Source organism: Bemisia tabaci, chromosome 6 (assembly GCF_918797505.1).
Source record: "Bemisia tabaci chromosome 6, PGI_BMITA_v3".
Classification (NCBI taxonomy): Eukaryota; Metazoa; Arthropoda; class Insecta; order Hemiptera; family Aleyrodidae; genus Bemisia; species Bemisia tabaci.
Window position 1 is genome coordinate 41970747 of NC_092798.1, and position 22481 is coordinate 41993227.

Below are 22481 nucleotides of genomic sequence, written 5' to 3' on the forward strand. Positions count from 1 at the left end.
TCTCCGGAGGAAAAATCCTCCCTCAGCGAAAGAAAAAGAAAGGGGAACACGTCAGCACTGCCGTGCTAAGGAAGAACGCCGTATGAACATTCGAGAGTTTCCAAATTTCCCTCACTGAAAAAAAAGTAGTTAGCGTTGAGAACTAATTTGGTAAGTTCTCGCCAAGTAGAATCAAAATTAGGCTTCAGAACTAATTTATTGTACTGAAGCACCAATCAATTCGCTTCATACGCTGACTTGACTTTACTAGAGCGCGAACCAGAATTGGAAAACAGCACTAGCTGTAAAATTAGCGCTGTGGTAAGACAAATTCACCTTCGGGTCAAACTAATTCGCCCTCAACACTAACTGCCACATTGTCCGTTACATTTATTTAGTTTCGAAAAAGTGGCGTCGGTACAACAGCCTCAATCGCGTCAGCTCCTGAAAATCAATTAAAATGTGAAATTTCGGGCTCGTTTGACAATGTAAATACTCCCGGTATGATTTATAGTGTCCTCTCTTTCTTGAAAACGTTCGAAAGCAACATAAATAAACCTGTTAAGGTTAGAAATCGTCTGTTCGATTCAAAACGTAAACAAGCATGATATTCGTTGGAGTCGTCAATCTTCTGTATTAAATTGCGATTAAAGCGTTCCGCGTTCAGTTTATATTTTACGAAAATCTGTGAACTTACTGCTTACTTCTATAGTTCGTGTTCTCCCGTAATTTCAAAAGAATATCTCAAGTGTTCGGACGAGATATGTTTATTCAATGTGAACATTCGCTACCGTTTCATGTGTGAGTGTGTGTCTCTCTAAAGGATAATTCTGTCTACTTGCACATACCTATGGGATATTCCTTTCCTCTGTCGTTCATTTGGAACCGGTCAGTTGATTTTTACCTCTCATCTTTTAAGAAATCTTCTTTTCCTGAAAGTATTGTCCAGTTATCATTCGCTAAGCCGTTTTCTCCTCTCTCAGCTTTGAGGTTGCCGGCCAGGTTGGCCTAGTGGTCAGCGCGTCTGACTCTAGGCCAATAGGTCCCGGGTTCGAATCCCGGTGGTGGCGACAAATTTTCATGGAACTGACGAATGGATCTGCAGAAACAGATTCCACTCGGCCTTAATCCCTGAAAATTTGAAAGCCTGGAGCATGGATGTGCCTAAATCCCATGATGTCTAAGGACAATAAATACTGTCTATCGATGGCTGTAGGTTCCAACGGAATATAAGCCACTAAACCAGCAAAAAAAAAAAAAAAAAAAAAAAGTTTTGAGGTTAGGTTGACCCAACCCTACCGAATGCGAATTAGAGTAGCGGAATTAGTTTCCAGCACTAATAGTGGTTAGTGTACAGAAACCAAAAATCATGTGTGTCCAAATCACACAATTTGAGTTAGTGTATAGAAACCATTTTTAGTCATCTGACGCTAACTCATTTTTTTCAGTGCTTGGTAAAACGTGTATTTACGACAATATTCATGCATATTTTAAGATATTTTGAAAATATCTTAAATATGTATATCGAAAATATTATTTTCGATTAGATTGCGTGCAAAATTGTCTGAAAATTTTGGGAAAAAATATCCACCATTTTCCCAATAAAGTCGTTTTTCATCGAGGGAAACTTGGCGGGAAACTTGGAGGGAGGTAAAATGTTAAACATTTTTTTACCTGGGTTGAAATTTGAATTAGGCTTGTTATTATTTTTTTTTTACTCCACTATGTTTGATTGACCTGGTCGATACCTTGCAGGGGAGTGAAAAAGAGGAATAAATAAGTTAACTCTAGAAAAACTTCTCTCTTATCACTGCACCGATAATTGTCCAAGTTTTCCTGTCTCTTCCTTCACATTGATGAAGTAAGAGAGGTGAAGTATGTTTGTTTAGACAGCTCGAGGCTTCGTACAGTTAATGACGAATCAGGAATGAAACCCTACAAGTCTTAAACACGACAGCGCAAGGACTTCGACTTAAAGGCTCTTTGCTTCTATGATTGATTGTTAAACTCTCCTCGATTCCGTAGGTTTAGTGTCCGAATGTTGCGGCGATTCAAACATTGCACGAACTCCAAAATCTTAAGCTTGGTATTCCGGTAGTTAACGAGGGTGACCTGTCCTAGAACATATTTACACCCCATTTTTTTTTTTAAATTTAGAACATATCGACGGTGTAAGTCGGCAAACACATAACTCGTTTGCGGTGTCTGAAAATCTCCGCATCTATGTTATTTTTTTTAAAGGAGAACAAATTGACATCATTCCTTGAAATTTTTACAGAATTTTCTTCGCACAGAGAAGAAAAATCACGGCAGTTTTAAAGAATTGATGTTGAGTGGTTTTCCGTTAAAAAAATAAAATTTGACAGGAAGTCTGTGACGTCGCAAACCGAGTTATGTGTTTGCCGACTTACACCGTCGATATGTGTAATTTATTCATTACCTAAATGTCGCCACTACCTATTTTACAGTAATGGTATCTATCAGCTATGTTTAAGAAGTATCAAAGTTTTAATAGTGGCTAGCGTAAATGATAGGATAATCCTATCATTATATTATTTCTATAGTACATGGAATAATATTCTTTGAATAATAAATTTATTTCAAAGTAATGTCTAAAAACACAAATATATGGAATTTTTATGTTCTGCCTCCTTTTTTTGAAAATTTTAAACCCGAATACGCGTAGTTATTCTACCGTGGCCCTCAGGAAAAAAACCCAAAAGGCTTTTTCTCGGCGGAAGCAGGAAAACAATTATCTCGCCAGTTAATCAACGATTCATCGATATGCATCATAAAACAAACAATTTCCACGGTTAATTTTAAAATTGACCTTGGCGCTCACTTCTGATGGGAAAACTTTTAATTTTCTAAATCTTCCTCCTAAAATTTTTGAATCTTCGCGATATCAAGAAAACTTCAACAAGAGACACAATTTTCACTATTTTTCTGTTTTCTTGACGCATATTTTTGTCCACGAAATGTTTAGGTGAAAATATCTCTTGTAACTTTCCCTGGTTTTCCAGCTCAAAATTTCAATGGGCCTCCGTGTCAAAAGTCAAAACTCGAAGAATACAATTTAAAATAAAAAGTCATTGAGAGAAACATGTAATAATTTTAACATTCATTATAGGCGTCAGGCATCCCAACATGCTATACATTTAGCAGCGCTTCCATCTGCGAGGGAGAATGATTAAATTTTACAAGCAAGACATACCGTGTTCTTCAGGGGGAATGAGTTATGAATTTTTGAGACCGGAGAGCGTAAATTGACCCAGAGAAACGATGCATCAAGCCCCTTACGCCTGCAAATAAATCAAGGAATAGATTACGGTTGAAATTTTTGTTGCCACATTTTGCGGTCTCATTTAGGTACATTTCTTGGATTTAAAAGGGCAAATCGAAGACATTGCGAAGGAGACGATATTATTTCTCGATAGGATTTTTCAAATTCTCCTCTCCGAACCAACATGACAGTAAATCACTTTGGAAAACTATTAAAGACGAGTTGGATGAGTATGGAGCCTACAAATATCAAAGGGTGACCCTGATCAAAGAGAATTTCTCAATGGAATTTTTTTTTTTATGTTTCCATCGCTTTGATGCATTAACAGAGTATCTACTAAAACACGCCGGCCAAATAAATCAGTACTTTTACAGTATTTTTTCAGCATAGTCACAAACAATTCAGTACCTCCTTAACAGAGAAATCCAGTACTTTTTCAGTACCTCCAATTGACGAATTTCGAAAAATTCCAAAAATTTGAATTTCTCATTCAAACTGCGAATAAATGGAAAAAATTCCGGAGCTTCTTGCGAAATTTCCGCACTTTTTCAGTACTTTCGGACCGCCCTTGAAAAATTACTACTATTTACAGACTTTTCGGAAATTCCGGACTTGTGGACACCCTGAATTGATAATAATCGATTGCCACTTCAATACGACGAGAACATTTTATAGAAATTGATATGCAGGCAGAAATCCGTAAATTTTCCTAAAACTTTAAAATTGAAACTTAAATTTCGCTCTTTTTTCTACTATCTCCATTAATTTATGCATTTCTCTTTTCCCGAAATCCAAAATGGACGGTGAAACTTCCAAATATCGTATCTAGCTTTGCGTCGTACCAGCTTTCCTGTCTTACTTCATCTTTTAAACGGAGGGCTGCGCAACGTCAATTCTTCATAATTTCCGCGATTTTTCCTCCCTGGGCGAAGCGCACTCTAGGAAAATTTCAAGGAATGATGTTGTTTCATTCGTTCTTCTTTTCGAACTTTTCGAAATTCCGGACTTGTAGACACCCTGGAATATGACCTCACGTACTGCTTATTCAAGCGTTTTCCGGAGTTTTCCCCGGAAAATCGACAATCCCGGCCGAGGTCGAGCAGACAGCGACTGCCTTTGAAATGCACGAGGTTAAGCGCGCATGCATAATTTGGTGAGGAGCATTTGACCTGGCGCTATGGGTTCAGAATGCGGGCTCGACGGTTCCGAGTTCAGCCGGCCGGAATGCGTTTTCGGACGGATTTAGCTTACGTACGGGATAGTTACACCGAGCTCGCCCAGGACGTCATGTCCGTCCGTTACTAGGACACGTCGCCAACCAAGTACGGGCGAGGACTCATGATATAAATCAACTTCCATTGCCGATTCGGCGACATATATCATTCATCAAACGAATAGATCAGTGCTGAGTTATGCCGATGATCGGTGAGCGGGAGCCAATCAGATTTCAAGGTGATTCGATGGACGCCATATTTTGTGTCAGAACGACGTGCGATAAATCGCATCGATTGGTTCCATTTTTTCAGCTACTAATCGTTTTTCTCGAATTTTGAGGTCGCAATTCTGTTGTCAGGAGACTAAAGCACTCACTTACCAATGTTTACAAACAAATTCAACGTAATAAAGGCGTGGTTTTTTTAGAGATAAAACATCGCATTCGATACTGATATCGAAACTGCACTCGAATGCGATATTTTCTCTCTAAAAAAACCACGCCTTTGTCACGTTGAATTACTTTGTTAAAATTGATAAGTGAGTGCTTTAGTCTCGTGACAACAGAATTGATTGCGATCTCAAAATTCGAGAAAAATGACGAGTAGCTGAAAAAATGGAACCAATTGATGCGATATATTGCATGCCGTTCTGACACAAAATATGGCGTCCTCCGAATCACCTTAAGTCGAAAATACGGAAATACGAGACACTAAAACACAGCTAATAGCAAAAACAGCAGACTTGAACAGGGCCGGATTCACCTACTTGCCGCCCATGGGCCGCCTATATTTTGCCGCCCTCTTCTCATGCGTGTTGAAACTCGATAAAAAACCATCAAAAGAACGTGCCAGCGGGCAAGGGGTGCATAAGACGCATTTACTCGTGTTGAACCTATTTTTTGGGAAAGCCTTGTCTATACTACTGGCAAAAAATCACGAAACTTTGCGCGAAAGTTAAGTTCCGTAAACTATGTGCGGACAAGGCCTTCCATTCATAAGAAGTGAAAGAAAAAATTATGAAAGAACAAACATAAATGTGGATCAATGATTTTAATTTCTGCCGCCGCGCCGCGCAGACCGCACCGAGTTTGGCGCAATGCGTGAAGTATTCCGACAGTCTTGTAGGCGCTATGCGTTTCACGCCGATAGTACTGTGTTTGGCGCAATGCGTGAGGTATGCATGCATTCTCGTAGGAACTATCCGTTTCACGCTGACCGCACTGTGTTTGATGCAATGCGTGATGTATTCGTGCAGTCTTGTAGGCGCTAATATGTGTTACACGCCGATCGCTGCGCCGAGGGCTTCTCCTTTTCATCTCAAGTCCTCGTTATTATTCCTCTCACCAGAAACCACATTATTTAGGCTGGAAGAGAAAATTTCAAGGTTGAGCAGCAAAGTTTTTAGAAATTTCAGGGTTGATCAAAATCCCATAATTTGCGTACGTATTCCCAAAATGTTCAAGCATTTTTCTTCTCGGTCCTAATACTCCTCGGACTTTCGATATTTCCGACCATCGAAGCGCCTATTTGATAACGCTGGGCGGGTGGTGGAGTAGCGCTTCTCCGCCGCGCCACGGTGTGACACGGCAGCGAAGTTTCGCGTCGGCTCCTGGGAAGCTGGGCACGTTTTGTTCGGAAGTTGGAGTTTGGCACAAAGCGGCCCTCCGCAAGACGCGAACGAGCGAGCGAAAGACAATGCGCCCCTCGGCGTCGCCTTTCCGTCGGATTGATTTTTTTCCCGGTGATTAAACTTGCCCCGCAGCTATGACGCTGTAATTAGCTCGTCATAATTACCCACGAGCTTCGGGTCCTGGCCTATCCGCCGGTGCCGGGGGAGGGGGGAGGGGGGGAGTTGGCCAATAAATGTCGCTCGCCTAAAACCGAGGCTCGGGGAAAGATCATAAAAAAGGGGACGCTCATGATCGCTGATGCGAAATTTGATCCTTGGTTTTGCGACTTTGGGGATGATGACAGAACTCTCAGAGTGAAAAACGTGACGTGATACGTATACAATGCCGCCTCCCATGTGTAAATTTTAATTTTATTTTACTTTATTTTTTGAACTCTACCACTTTTGAAAAATAGTTGCCGGTAGAATGTTTTCGATTCTGCTTCGAATGAAATCACTAGATCAGGCCCTGAACTTCGAAGTGAAGGCTAATACTCTGTTGTTTCTGCTTTTTAACTCTCGTGGCTGGACAAAAAAATTTTTTGGTTTGTCAAAATTCTCTCACTATATTCATCGATATTTGTGGCCATTCTCAGAAAGGGACCCCAATCCTAAAATACTCAAAATTAAGTTGATACTAGAGCAGAGCAGGATTTTCTGCAAACTTTTTCGGACAAATAACGTTGTACTGTGTGAAACTATAGTTGTTGGAGTTTGCATTTTGCAGTCAAAAAGTAAAAACATAAATAGTATCGAAAAGAGGAATTTTAAAATAATTCTAAACTGTGGTTTTGTGGTAATTTACAACATTATGTTGCAAGCATACGATCTCTATTCGTTCAAAAATTAACCAACCCTTCTTTAATTAATTGTTTAAGACATTGGGAGGATTTCCTTCAAACCTCACGATCTGATTTTTTGGCCCAAGCTTTCAAAACTGTTGTCTTAAAAATTTGACTCCTAGGTCCTTTTCTGTGGACGGCCAAATTTCAATTCTCAATAATGCACAATCGATTCTCTCTTCTCAGAAACAACGCATACGCGATCCAGTGCTGCTCAGGTCGAGCAGCTTCACACATAATTTGAGCAACTCGACCAAACACACATGATAATAATTCTTATGGAGGACTGAGGAGGAATAAAGAAGATTTTGGGATGAGAATTCCAAGGGAACCTTGATATTGTTCAGTTGCAAACATAGGCGATTCTACGGGGGTGCCAGTGGGTGCCGGGCACCCCCAAGCAAAAATTAAGCACGGTTAGCGGAACCGTGAAATTGCTGCTTTTAAAGATTTTGTATTCGCTCTCACTGAGAAAAAATCCCAGCAATTAATTGAAAATGTTTTAAACAGAATTAACATTGATAGCTGTGTTTTACAAAGATTCTACTGTTTTTTTATGGTAAGATTGTAGTTTTGATGGAAAGTTTTGCTAAAAATTTCTACATTGAATTTATAAGTATTTAAGTAGAAAGGAAGGAGAAAAAAATAGAAAAGAGGGAAGAAAAGGGATAAATTTGAGGGCCGAAACTTAGGCCTCCCCTAAGCGACTGTCCCCTTCGGGGCCGGTTTCTGACGTGTTCCACCTCTGGGCACCCCCTAGCATGGAGGTCTAGAACCGCCTATGGTTGCAAATGCAGCAAAAATATGCAAAATTTATTCAGTATTGCACGCTAAACAGGTAGTTTCCACGAAGAACGGCTAAATTGGATTCCATTTTGCAATAAGGAGCAACTATCTCTTACTCGTCCATAGGAGCACCTATCTACATAGAGAAACCGATGACAGATACGTTATTTCTGAGATAAACCACAAACAGGGGCTCCTTATTACAAAGTGCAGTCCAATTACCCATGTAGCTAGACACAAGACGGTGCTTAATTGGATTTCATTTTGCAATAAGGAGCAACTATCTCTTACTCATCCATAAGAGCACCTATCTACGGGAAGACATTCCTAACACATACGTCATTTCTAAGATAAACCACAAACAGGAGCTCCTTATTACAAAATGAAGTCCAAATACCCATGTAGCTAGACACAAGACGGTGCACTTTCCACGTCTTACCCAGTTTTTTGCAGTTCCCTCCATTTTCCCGGGTTCGCCTGACCCTTGTTGCAATCCTGCAAATATCAACGCTTGGGGTGGGTGGGGGGGTAGGGGGCGGAACAAGGACATTTTCCTCCAGGATGCAAATTCGCCGACGATTATCCCTTGCTCGCGTCTCCCGTCCGAAACGAGTTTTACTCGCGACACTATTCCGGAACCGGGTGCCTCCCGCTTGCCGGACTAAGGGCAGGGTTGCCGGACGGCCCCGAACCCCCCCCCCCCCCCCCCCCACTTCTCGCCCAGGGATGCAAAATATACTTCGATGGAATGGAATTACATTTTGCTGAGAGAAAAGCTCGTCGGCCTTAGGGAGTTGGTGCGCTATGGCTCTACGATCAGGAAATCCTCGGTTCGATCCCTGGATACGAGACCCAAGTCTGATTGTCTCGAATGACAATTAGCTGGCGCTCATATGCGGCTCAATTCCTTGTAACCAATGTGAAATAAAAACGTTAATATCTTCGTTACAAGTTGGTTTCAGTCACTTTCGTTGCGCGAATCGTGTTCTGCGTGAAATTTTGGTTGAGAAACATGTATCAGAATCTTTTAATTCGTACCTTGTCTAGTGGTCCATTATAAATTTCTTATGCTTCATTCATTTCTGAATTTTCCGGGAATTTTTCACGAGAAGTTTCATGAAATTTTGCCACCCTGCTGCGAAAGAAAGACCTTTTTCTGTCGAGCCGATGGATCTACAACTTAAGATGGCACCCGCTTTCCAAGAAATTCCAAGAAATTTCGCATCCCCGGTGAGGGTGCGGGAACGGGAGCTCGGACTAATGGCGTTTTTGTCTCCTCGCTTTCTGCCCGACCCGTCACAGCGTTACCCGTTACGGCGTTATCCGTTAGCGGAGCGCCATGCAAATGACGAGGACGACTCGTCTGGAGCCGCGAGGGTCTTGACCCCCAACTTCACTCACGAAAAACGAGGGTGGGGGTGCGGCCAGACGGGGGATCGGGGGGGGGGGGGGGGGGGGGGGGCTGTTCCAGTTTCGGTCGCAAAGGCATGCCGCTACTCGCGACGGAGCGTCTTTTAACGTCTCATAAACATTTCCGCGGCCATAGTCGTCTCGGTCCCGCCTCGCTGCCGCGCAGCGCGGCGGCGGGACTTTCCGTCCGAGGTGCCCCTAGATTTTGGGGGGAACACTGGAAAAAAAACACATTGGATCTAGAGTCCAGACTCTTAAAAACATCGACAAGAAAAAGTACTCCTGATTCAATCAGAATCTAGCTTAAATCAAGAACCAAGCCTATTAATTTAAGCGGATTTCGTTTTGATTCGAGCAAAAATCCGATTGAATCAAGAGTATTTTTTCTTGTCGATGTTTTCAAGAGTCTGGACTCTAGATCCAATGCGTTTTTTCCCCCAGTGAAAGTGTAATTCAAAGTCTCCTCCTAAACAGGTACTTGGTACTTCCCATACTGCCGCACAGTGGATCGAATCAATAGGTGAGGTCGGACAAAATTTGGAAACTTTGAACGCTTATAACTCCGTTCATACGGACTTTTGAGGTTCTAAAAGTAGTTCCATTGGTTTCCTTGTGAAATTTTCTTCTGGAGGCACCCCTTAGAAATTAAAATGTGACGGAATAAACGTCAAAATATGCAGATTTAGTCAAAAATTTCATGTCCGATTTCTCTGATTGACTCGATCCACTGCGTGCCGTGCCAAGGAAGAACGCCGTAAGAGCCTTCAGATGTTGCCGAATTTCCTTTGCTGAAACACGAAGCATTTCCAAATGCTTGTTCATATGTCGTTCAGGCAATAATCTCTGTAAGTCCAATTGCGTGAAACGTAAGATTTTGAAGAGGAATCAAGTGCGGTCTTCTTCTAGCTTAGACCTCGTCTAATGACCCATTACCTAAATACCTGCAAAAAGACACGGACAAAAAAGTGTCAGGGGTTATCCCCTAAAATTGTTCTACTACCCAAATTTGCTGGATGATATGGACATTTCCAATTCATTTTGGTAGCACCGCAACTCAAGTTGGGGTAGCACCGCAACATTTGGTTTAGCAACCTTATTTATCGGGATACTACCACAATTAATTGGGACACTACCACAATTAATCGGGGTATCACCACAATTAATCGGGAATGTCCTTATCATCCAACAGTTGGGACTTAACCCCTACCTCTTTTTTTCCGTGGATACGAACCGGCAACAGGGTTGGAGTAACCCTGCACTGGTGGGTGTTAATGACTCCAGTGTAAAATATTGATTCCCCACCCGCTCCTCTGGGCTCCAGCCTCGCGGCTTATCGAATACAATGACAGTCGGATATAGAATAAAGACGGGCGCAAGCGGGGGGGGGGGGGGGAGTCAAAGGCGAAGAGGAAGAAAACAAAATATTTCATCATTTTTATATCTCATTCAAGAAATGCTCCGAGCTGGGAGTTGTCGCCAACGCGACGGAGTGCCACCGTCAATCGCGCGTGCTGATGGTCTCTGTTCTGATTCTGGAGGGATGAGTGATATACTCATCGTTGTGATTGACACAGAGTCGGACACTCCTACTGCAGAATCGTGATTTGGTGGTTGAATTTGGCAGCGTAGGAAGAAACGATGATAATTGGCTTGTCGCAAACTTCAGCTAGAGCGAAAAGAAGAGTTACCTCACTGGAGAAAAAAACACATTGGATCTTGAGTCCAGACTCTTAAAAACACCGACAAGAAAAAATACTCTTAATTCAATCAGATTTAAGCTTAAATCAACAACCAAGCCTCTTAATTTGAGCGGATTTCCTTTTGATTTAAGCTTAAATCTGATTGAATCAAGAGTCCGTTTTCTTGTCAATGTTTTCAAGAGTCTGGACTCTAGATCAAATGTGTTTTTTTCCCAGTGCTCTTAAGGTAAATGGCTCAAAAATCACGATTAGCACATCGAGAAAGTCTGTAAATTCCAGAAGTAAATCTTTGTGATCTCTTGCAACTCTCTATTTCCAAAGTTACTCTGTAGAATCTAACTTACAACGCATTGAAAAAGTCCTCCTAATGGCGCGATATTCAGATTTTCATAAACCTCCCTTGAAAGTGTGTTCATGAATTACGTTACGCACTTTTCAGCATTATCGACCCTCTTCCTGAGCAGGCATTGAAGGAGTTTGAAGGAATACAAATAAGACAAATGGAAACAAACGCGATATGGACTTAGAGCAAGGAAACAGATTCGTGTTGAGACGGCGCAGAGATACAACTATTCGAACTTGATGGACGTCCGTGTTGCGTGCGCAGAATTGAAGGCGCGACGGCGCGAGACGCGAACTCTCAATGCTCCGCTCCGAATGGATTTTGTAGGAAATTGCATATCTTTATAGGACAACTTTTTAGAGTTTATCTCGAAAATCACAAATTTTCGTACCTTTTGCGTACTTCTGTTCCGACCTTCCAAAATCCGTGCTTATTTAGTGTATCCGTAATTTTTCCGTACGGTAGACACCCTGTTAAGTGCACTGAAAAAAATAATATATTGTTTTAGCATCTAGGATGTCAAACATGTGTCTGGTGATCCCAAGATGCTGTTTTTACTGCCCCCGCAGTTACCTTTACATCCTGTGAATGCAAATTCAACTGCGTGGGCAATCAAGGCAGCATCTTAGGATCACCAGGCACATTTTTGACATCGTAGGTGCCAAAACAGCATGCCATTTTTTTCAGTGTGGTTTTAGCCGAGATTTCGAGTTTGTTACGGCCGTTGGAAAGGGCTAAGGAAGAGAAGCGGGGGTGGATGTTGGTGGTTGTAGGTTAGCGGGGGCTGAGTAATGCTACACGGGAAGCGCAAGCCGTTACGCGCTCGGGCCTCCCGCCCGTGCCCGGCCCGGCCCGGCGTGCCCGTGTCTGCAGTTTCGGGTCAATAATGGCTCAGTATCCTGGCTTCACGCGCGCGGCTCCCTCAGCAGCCCACCTCAAAACCCGGAAATATTTCACAAATATACCCACTCCAACAGCCATCGCCTAGCCCTTCACCTTCTTACACGCCCCCGCTTTAAAATCCAGGGTGTCCACCGCTCTTTAGAACAAAATTCACACGATTATCCTGATGAGAGATGTCAATTTCTCTGATTTTTAGCGATCTTTAGGGGGCGACTATCTTCAAAAGTCCCTTAGGAGCGGATCCAGCGATTTGTCAACACCAAATTTTCTCCATTGAGATCTATGCTAAATAATCAATTCTTGTCGAAGCACCTGGCCCCTTCAAGAAGCAATGCTTTTACGTAGATTTAACACTGGAAAAAAACACATTGGATCTAGAGTCCAGACTCTTAAAAACATTGACAAGAAAAAATATTCTTGATTCAATCAGATTTAAGCTTAAATCAAGAACCCAGCCTCTTAATATGAGCGGATTTCCTTTTGATTTAAGCTTAAATCTGATTGAATCAACAGTATTTTTTCTTGTCAATGTTTTCAAGAGTCTGGACTCTAGATCCAATGTGTTTTTTTTTTTCTAGTGAAATGTAAGAAAGACAATTTTGCCAATTTGCTGGATCTGCCAATGAATTCCCTGATATTCTCTCGATTTCTCGGTTGTAAGTAATGTAAAAATCTCCAGATTAGCATTGAAGTCTAGTAGTGAAGAAAACACGGTGATATTTCATAAATACTCCCACTCCAACAGCTATCGCTGGGCGGTTCACCCTTTTCCAAGCCCTCGTCTAAAATCCAGGGTGTCCACCGCTATTTAGTAAAAAATTCACACGATCATCCTGACAAGAGGTGTCAATTTCTCCGATTATAAGCAATTTTGAGGAGAAAATTCGCCCTTCCAAGGACAAAGGATCGTAACTCTATTCCAAGGTTGCAAAATTGACTAAAACAATTTAATTTTCACGAGAGTATACCTGTGCAATTTTTGCTCAGATTTAAGAAAAAAAAACCATAGAATCTCAACATCTCATAGGAGGAAAAATTCCTTAGTTTAAATTTTTTCTATGATGCCCATGCTTCCATTAAATTCCGATTTTTCTGCTATTTTCTATACACAAAAGAGAGAAAAAGTTGATCCGAAAACAACCATTTTGCCCTGCCCCATTTTAGGTCGTTTCTGACGAACTTATCCTCACGATCAAAAATTGTTCACAAAAAAGAATGTTATCCTCCATTCTCAGAGAAATTTTCTCTTTTGAGAACACCCCTCCTCCCTAGCAAAATATCCGGGAGCTGTACATAATACGCCTTAAGACTACATATATTCACGCAGGGTTGCCAAAATCGCGGCTCATTCCCGTACGATTACCCGCACGCAGGGGCGCTGCCATAAGATAATTCCAGGTTAAACGAAAGCACTGACCGACCGCGCTGATTCCGTGATCGTAAGCCATGCATTAAACCCCGTTAATCGCCCGAAACTTGTCGAACATCGTATTGTTCCCTGCCCAAGTTGGGGAATGTGTAATCAGCTTTTGTAAACGTTAATCAACGTGTGAAACCCTCCACTACGCAACTTCCTGAATCTCCCGCCGTTATCCGAACGGTAATTTTTTATTGGTGGTAGTGGGCAGGGTGGGGGAGGGTGCAAACACGTTCAAGCGGCCTTTGGGGCTTTCCTCCCCCCCCCCTTCCTACTTACAAGAAATTTAATTAATCATCTGAGCGCTCGGCTTCGTACTTCCGAGCGGTTTTTGTGGCACCTTTATTTTTTCCCGAACGTCAGATTGACGTGTGCCGCATCTTCTCGGTCGGTAAAAATAAAGCAGGTTTCCTGAGCTTTTCGTCATCTTTGGTGGAAACTAGGGCAATTTCACGTCATTATTGAGCGTCCAAAGTTTGCGATGATAGTTTCAGGAGGAAAGAGGATTCGAGCCAGTGGCATGGCGTGCTTTGCGATATATCGATTGTTATGCCCTTTAAACCTATGGAAAAGGATCGATAAACAGGGGTGTTCGCAGCGAACACCTTAATAATTGATTCTTTACCATAGGATTAAATAGCATAACAATCGATACATTGCAATTCACGCTACGCCACTGATTCACGCTCGGGCGTATTCGGGGTTTTCCTCCCCGATACGAGGAAAATCTGTTCGGCTTTTCGATGAACAACCGACACACACTGAACCGAGTCAATGGGAAAATTCTGACAAAATCTGGAAACTTTGAAAGCTTATGTTTTCGAAAATATGAAACAGAATAGTTCAAGAGTGATCCTACTGGGGTTTTCGTTAATTTTCCTTGCAGAAACACCCCATGAAATTTAATTTGTGACTATTAAAGTATCAAAATTTGAAATTTGAGAAAAATGAGAGAATACAGGAAAATACCATCAAGAATTATGAGATCCATTTTTAATTTCGCCTGAACTATAGAAAAAGGTAGCTGCACAAGATTCTCGTGCAGAACCCGTGACTTTTTTCAGTGTGATAACAAATTAAACAGCGTTTAACAAGGCTAATTTTCATGTAAATACCACCAAAACGTTTCGGCTGAAAACTCAGCCCTTATCAGTTGGATAAAAACAGGAAAAAATTGGTACATCAAAAATTGAAAAGTACAGCCAAGTACAACGTTTTCAGATGTTAATAGTTTTTTACTGGTTTTATCCAACTGAGGAGGGCTAAGTTTTCAGCCGAAACGTTTTGGTGGCATTCACGTGAAACTTTGCCTTGTTACCGGGTGTTTAATTTTTTATTATTGCCACTTTCACAGTGAACGACGTCATAAACCAAATTTTCCAAAGCGCGACATCTCGGTTAATATTGACCGTAGAAAGTTGCTGTTTGGACGGACCTCATTATTTTCAGCTAATCTTCAAGAATCAAGCATTAAAACACGATTCTGTGAACAGCGCAAGTGACCCATTTAATATTTCGCTCCGGCGCACCTAGGCCTACTTTCTCAGCGGGTCGATTATTAAAATTGATAGACAAAGCTATAGACAAAGAAGACAAATGAGATTTGGAGGGATCTTATTGGCGGAACAGGAGGGTTGCGATGGACAAAGTAGGTAAGCAACAGACTAATTAACGGCAACCCACGAGAGGCCCTATAATTAGTTCATAATTTCCTCCCTTAGTCTATAAGAACCACTCATTTCAACCACACTGTGAAAAAATTATGGTTATGATTCCCATATTAGTGGTGTTCAATATGAACTCTTAATTAGTAGTTGCCATAGCCAATGATAGAGAAATTTTTACAACTAAATGGTAATTTTCTGCCACACACTTGTAAAATTACGATTGATCCAGTAAAAATATCACTAATATTGGTTATGGCCACAAATAATTAAGAGTGCATATTGAACACCACTAATATGGTAATTATAACCGTAGTTTTGTCTCAGTGCAATAGGATTGCTGAATACTCGCTATGTGTTCTTTGTCTATAGCTTTGTCCATCGATTTCAATAATCAGCCTGCAGAGATGTTTTACCCCGTGACCCCTGCTCTTTGAAAAACTTCGCAACGGGACTGCGGGTGGATGCATTGCTCCCTCGCGGATGGAGAAGTTATGGGGAACTTGGTGGGACGTTAGCAAGATAAAGATGCGACATCGGGCTCCGACGACTGATGCTAGGCGTGGGTACTCGATTCCCGATATTGATGTGCGGTGTGAGTCGAGTTTTGCCTCCCTCAACCCAACCCACAACCCTTCTTCCGGCCGCGAATCCTCGCCAAAACTTGCCTCCTCTCACGTCTCACAAGGGTGTGCCTCCTGCAAGTTTGCACGAGAGATGAAATGTTTTTTGTCGTATTCCTTATCAAAATTGGAAAATTTGGGAGCTTTTCGTAAATCGCTACACGAGCTGACGCTTGTCGACGTCCTGGGGCTGAATTTTGTCGGTCCTTCCATCGTACTTAAAATAAATATACTTGGGACGGGTCTCGACTGCACTTAAGTCCGGCTGAGCGCTTCTGATTGGCCGGTGGTGCGGTTTGAACTCATCGATGGCTGTTGCAATACGTGTGAACAAGCCGACAAAGTTCGGTCCCTGGTTTTCGTAAGATAGGTTACAGGGATCTTTATATCAGGGTAACCGCCGGGATTCAGAATGAATCACTAGACAAGGTACGAATTGAAGCATTCTGATACATGTTTCTTGACAAGGATTTCACGTCTAACACGATTTTTGCATCGAAAATTACTGCAGCTCTTACCAAAGATATTAGCGTTTCAATTTTACATTGGTCATGGGAAATTTTAATTGCCCGGTCTCAAGAAACACAATACTCTGCGTGATTCAAATCGCGCACTACAATAATTTTGGCAGGCCTCTCGATCATTTCCCACCTTGTATTGTTCAAAGTATAAACAATTTGTTATAGCGAAGCCAAAGCGTCAAGATTGAGATCACCATATTTTTGTATCGCAGAGACTGCCACAGTAACGTTTATTAGGGGAGGTTCGAATTCAAGCGTCAAGAAACATTGAACATCTAAGTTAGGAGTTAATTTCAGTAAGTTTTGTGGCGCGAATTTTGTTTTACGTGAAATTTTGGTTAAGAAATACGTATCAGAATGCCTAACTTCGTACCTTGTCTCGTGGTCCATGGGTTATCTTTGATTTTTCCAAGACCTGATGAATTTTGACCCCTAAATCTCAAAAAAGCATCGACTAAGGGATGTGCGCATTGATCTACTGTCACTAGTGATATGGAAAGAGTTGAGTTTTTGGCTGGATTCACGTCGTAGATATCAATCAGAGACAATATATATTTAAGAGACATCGCACAATGGATCGAGTTTTTATGAGTCTAAAATGGCTATGAAAAGTGAAATTTCGGGAATTTTCTCATTTTCAGCTTTTCTAACTTGAATCCTAAAATTTTGGTTTTAGGTCATGTTCTATTGCTTTGCACCAAACGATATAACAAGCCACTATCAAATACGATGCAGTTGCGCGAACTGATTGCTGTAGACGCACGGTTCGTATGACAGTATGATGGAAAGTGTTGGTCTGCAGTTGCCTTCCTGAATGGTCGTTACAAGTGTTGCACCAAACAGCGTATCTTTCCGAGCTCAACATAGCTCATACCTGTTTTACGACCATTGGCGGATCCAGCAAATTGGCAACATTGTTTTTTCTCCATTTAAACATATGGAAATCTATCGATTCTTGAAGGGACCAGGTGCTCCGACAAGAATCGATTATTTAACATAGGTTTAAATGGAAGAAATCGTGTGTTGCCAAATTGCTGGATCCGCCCCTGTATACGACCCGTGCGTCTACCGCAATTAGTTCGTGTAACTTCATCGTACTTGATAGTGGCTTGTTGTATCGTTTGGTTCAAAACAATAGAACATGACCTCAAACAAAAATTTTAGGATTCAAGATAGAAAAGCTAAAAATGAGAAAATTTCCGACAATTTAACTTTTCACGGCCATTTTATACTCATAAAAATAAAAAATCTATCACAAGAAACCCGTTCCCTCAGATTACTCGATTGACTTTTGAGGCTGTGTTTACATGTTGAACCACGCTATGTTGAGCTGCTAACATGAGCACTGGAAAAAAAAAACACATTGGATCCAGAGTTCAGACTCTTAAAAATTTCGACAAGAACAAGTACTCTTCATTCAATCAGAAATCTAGCTTAAATCAAGAACCAAGCCTCTTAATTTAAGCGGATTTCGTTTTGATTCAAGCAAAAATCCGATTGAATCAAGAGTATTTTTTCTTGTCGATGTTTTTAAGAGTCTGGACTCTAGATCCAATGTGTTTTTTTTCAAGTGTGAGCTTTTTCCCTCTGTGTTGAGATGTTCAGTTTTAAGCTGATTTCCAACGCACGTTCGCCAAAAAATCCCAACATACTGAAAGAAGTAAAGCTTTCGTTTGGATCCGATTCAGAGCAATTAATGCACGTCGGAATCGAGGAGCCCACCGTGACGTCACGGTTAATAATCCGAACAGCTGATCCGAAAACGACCGCTCCCCCGCTCCGCGGCGGCGATTTCGGGGTAAACGAAATCGCGGGAGGGGCGGGGCGTGGCGGGGGCGGCGGTGGTGGCGGGCGAAAAGGAAAACATATAACAGGGATGAAAACGTTCATGCTTTTCCACAATGCTCCCGCGCGGCGCGGCGACTGTGAAGCGATGTGTCTGCTCGCTCGTTGCTCGGCGGGCGGCGCGGGCGGGCGGTGGGGGTGGCGCGGGTGGCGGCGCGGGTGGATGGGGGAAACAGGGGCGGCGGCGGCGCGGTATATCGATTCCTGCCCAAGGGTTCAGTCACATGATCTGAACTTTTCTCCTTGGAAGCGCGGGGCGCGGCGTTGCCGCCCGTCTCCCCCTCGCTTTTCCGCGGATTTCCACGCGGATCCGAGGGTTTCCCCGATTTTCCGCGTGTCTGAAGGTTCTCGGCCGTAGATACTTCTTCACGGAAAAAAATTGATTGCTGATTTAATAACTGAATCATAGAAAAATACGCCCGACATGTTTCGAAAGTACATTTTACAATCATGGAGAGCTAATTTAACGTCGGGGGTGATTAAATTAGCATTTTTTAATTGTAAAATCTACATTCACACTTTTCGGACACTCCTTTTACCTACAAAATTGTTAAATCAGCGATATCGTTTTTTTCTGTGTTCCTCGCTTATAAAGCCGCATTTCAGAGGCCAAAGTTTGATTTCCCCGATTTTCGGCGTGTCTGAATGATCTCGGTCATAGATACTTCTTCACGAAAAAAAATTGATTGGTGATTTAACGAGTATATTATGAAAAATACACCCGACATGGTTCGAAAGTACATTTTACAATCGTGGAAAGCTAATTTAACGTCGGGGGTGGTTAAATTAGCATCTTTCAATTGTAAAATCTACATTTATACTTCTCGGACGCTTCTTTTAAACTGCAAAATTGTTGCATCAGCAATTTTTTAGTTTAAAAGAAGCGTCCGGGAAGTGTAAATGTAGGTTTTACAATAGTGGAAAGCTAATTTAAGGACGGGGGTGGTTATATATTAGCATTTTTTAATTGTGAAATCTACATTCACATTTTTCGGACACTTCTTTTACCTACAAAATTGTTAAATCAGCAATTGTTAATCATCTTCTATGTTCTTCGTCCTGTTCTATGTTCATAAAGCCGCGTTTCAGAGGCCAAAGTATGTAAATTGACAATACAACGAGGAAAGAAACCTGGTTAAGCTGGTAATTTTCCTTGTGACCATCGATCCACGAGAATTCTTGATTTGCCTCGTTTTTTGGCGGATTTCTACGATCCTAAATTGTTTTCCCACTCACTTCACTCATTGTGCAGGATGATGGTAACCTTTTTGGGCTTAATTTTGTAATTCTATCCAAATTTAGTACTAGGGAAAGCTGGATGTTCTTAAATGTATTAAGTATTAACTTATAATAACGTTCAATAGCGGAAAGATGGATCATTAGGCTAATTTTATAGCATTGTATACTGGCAAAGACAAGAATGACACTGCACAATGTTCACACTATCTTTATCATGCTCATTTATTTTTATTATTTTGATTTCTTTATTTTCTTTTAATCTATGTAACAGTTAAGAAGTATGAGTGTAGTCTGGATTTCATGCGAGTATGGGTTATGGAAGTTAAAGCTAAAAACAAAAATTAGACGTTAGTCAATTTCTAAGTTACTTTATTTGTAAGGAAAAGTTAATTTACACCTAGTAGGTGGTTGTAACATGTATTTGAAGAATAAAAAAAAAAAAAAAAAAAAAAAAAAAACTCACTTCACTCTATCTTCGCCATTATAGCCGTGTTTTGATGGCCTAAACCTGTAAATTTGGAGTACGCTGAGGGTACCCCCTCTGCGAAGTGACTGATTTTTCTAGTCGGCAGCGGTCAGGAATTCTTCAAATCCCTAAATTCCTACGATTTTGGACGTGCCCAGATTATACAACATTTTTCTGAGATTTACTTTTCTCGAACGGGTCGTTTGCGTATTGCACTGGTTGCAGCCCCGCTGTTTAGAGGCTAAAACTTTTAAAATCGCAGCACACCAAGAAAAAACAAGAAGGGGTGAAACTAAAAATATCCATGGTAGTCGCTATCACCAAATGTTCTGTGATTCCACGGATTTTTCGGATTTTTCAGCGAACCTATATGATACATCATTTTTTTAGGATTTACTTGGCCTCGATAAATCATCTGCGCCAGTCGCAAAACCCTCATTTTATGCTGAGACTTTTATTCCGCAACACACTGGAACAATTGAGTTATCGATCATATAGGCGGATCCAAAAACGAATATATAGATAAAAACGAAAAAAAAAGAAAAAAAAAAAAAAAATATGACATGGTATTGTAAAATTAGGATCAGCGAGTTGTTTTTTTCCCCCATTTTCACAATCAGTAGATAAAATTAGCAAATTATTTAATTCTTCTAATTTTTTCTTGTAATCTTCTGTTACAGGTAATATAGCAGCCGCCATGGAATAGGCATGCAGGGGTCACTCTACTGATGAACGTAAATTACGGTATCTAGGATCCTTGATTTTTTCCATTCTTTGACATTCTTGTAAATTTGTCTTGTTTTTAGAAAAGGTCCAAGTACACTCGGGGCTTCCACCATTTTTCCACGTTTCCAAATTTAGATTTTCCTCAGCAGCTGAGAAGAAATATTAATGCTTCGATCTTTAGTACGATTCTTGGAAACCAAGTCAACGCGGATATCCAAATCCTCTACTAAAAGAGGCTGGCAAAAAATCAGTACTTTTACGGTACTTTTCAGTAAATTCCCAAGAAATTCAGTACCTCCTCAATAGAAAAATTCAGTACTTTTTTATTACCTTCGTTTGACGAAATTCGAAAAATTGCAGAAATTTGAATTTCTCGTTCAAATTGCGACAAAAATGACACAAATTCTGGACCGTCTTGCGGAATTTTCGCACTTTTTCAGTACTTCCCGACCGCACTTTAAAAATCAGTACTATTTCCGGACTTTCTGGAAATTCCGGACTTGTAGACACCCTGAAAATCTGATCTCGGTCGTGAATAGAAAAAATTCCCCGAACATTTTCGTTTCTGCACAATCTTGAAAGTTCTTGGTTTTTCCAGGTTGCAGACGCATTCGTTAAGTTTTATGAATTCGATGATAAACCTCAAATTCGAACCCAGAGATCCGGAGTTTCATCACCATTTCCCTGAAAAATTCGTTGCTTTTGCCGGATATCTTTCCTCTCCTAATGAATCTAGACAGTTCTCAGTTTTCCCAAGTCCTGGACACCATGAGACGTACTCGAAATAGAGGACATAAGGAACGAGTAATTTTGAGGCTAGGTCATGAGGCTTTTAGGGCCCAAAAGAACAGCCAACCTATGAACAAAAATTATCCAGAATGATTTATTATTACAATTGTTGCGACCCGTAGTTTTTAAAGCACTTACTTAACTTAGTTATTGCATACAACTCATTTTTGCGGAAGAACGCTCATTTATGGATATTCTCGGCCATCTTGGTTTGATATTGGAATCTGAACATTGGCAGCTGCATTTTTCTATTTCTTTTTTTTATGTTAGACGGTTGGCTGCCCTCTGGACCCTAAGAGCTCCATATTTCGACAAGCCCGTACTCTCCCAATATAGGAACTCTAGTTCGTAGATTCAACTACGAACCACAACTTTGAAGCCAGAGACCCGAAGTTCTAACAGCGTTTTCTGGCTTAACTCCCCGCTGGAGGCAAGAATTCACCCGGCCCGACCGGCCAAGATTACCCGAGCTTTTGCGAATCGGCGCTGGCGCCGCACGGTGGATCGAGTCACTAGGAGGAGTCGGACAAAATTTTGAAACTTTAAAAGCTGAAAACTCCTTTTATACAAAACTTTGAAGTTCTAAAAGTGGTTTCATTGGTTTCCTTGTAAAATTCTCTTCTATAAGCACCCCTTAAAGTTTAAAACGTGACGAATTAAACATCAAAATTTTCAGTTTTAGTCAAAAATGTCATGATCGACCTCTCTGATTGACTCGATCCACTGTGCGCCGGCCCAGCGACGTCGGCAGCTCGAAGGGGTAAGTCGCCGTGGCAAAAGCGCGTATCCTCGCGGGTTAACCGTTGCGAGTTGCGCGGTTCCTACATAGCGGGCGGGGGCGGGGGCGAGGACGGGGAGGGTAGTTACTTTGAAGTGTACCTGCACCAGCATCGATCATGGAAAATTGTGTTATGTGCTTCACTGAGGCGTAGCACTAGCAACACGCACTCTGTGCTCGGGACGCCTAAAACTCCTCGCCAGAACTCCCACGATTCAGCGGGTTGCAGGGCTTTTCATTCTTCTCCTCGAACGTTGACCCGGGCCGGAGACGAATCATTGCTC

At 41.5% G+C, this 22481-nt stretch overlaps 2 protein-coding genes across 8 annotated transcripts in view; one reads left to right on the plus strand and one right to left on the minus strand.

The window, feature by feature from the left end:
* The window catches only part of brp (ELKS/RAB6-interacting/CAST family member bruchpilot), a 164552-nt gene that overhangs the window by 25938 nt on the left and 116133 nt on the right, over positions 1 to 22481 (plus strand). The gene's annotated exons all lie outside the window — the stretch shown is intronic.
* Positions 1 to 22481, minus strand: part of LOC109036465 (uncharacterized) — a 179213-nt gene that overhangs the window by 18923 nt on the left and 137809 nt on the right. Inside the window, exon 2 of one of the 2 annotated variants that reach the window (XM_072301388.1) lies at positions 3194 to 3281. The exons of the other annotated variant lie outside the window; for it this stretch is intronic. The gene's annotated coding sequence lies outside the window, so the exon portion shown is untranslated. The remainder of the gene's footprint in view (positions 1 to 3193; positions 3282 to 22481) is intronic. 2 annotated transcript variants of the gene reach the window in all.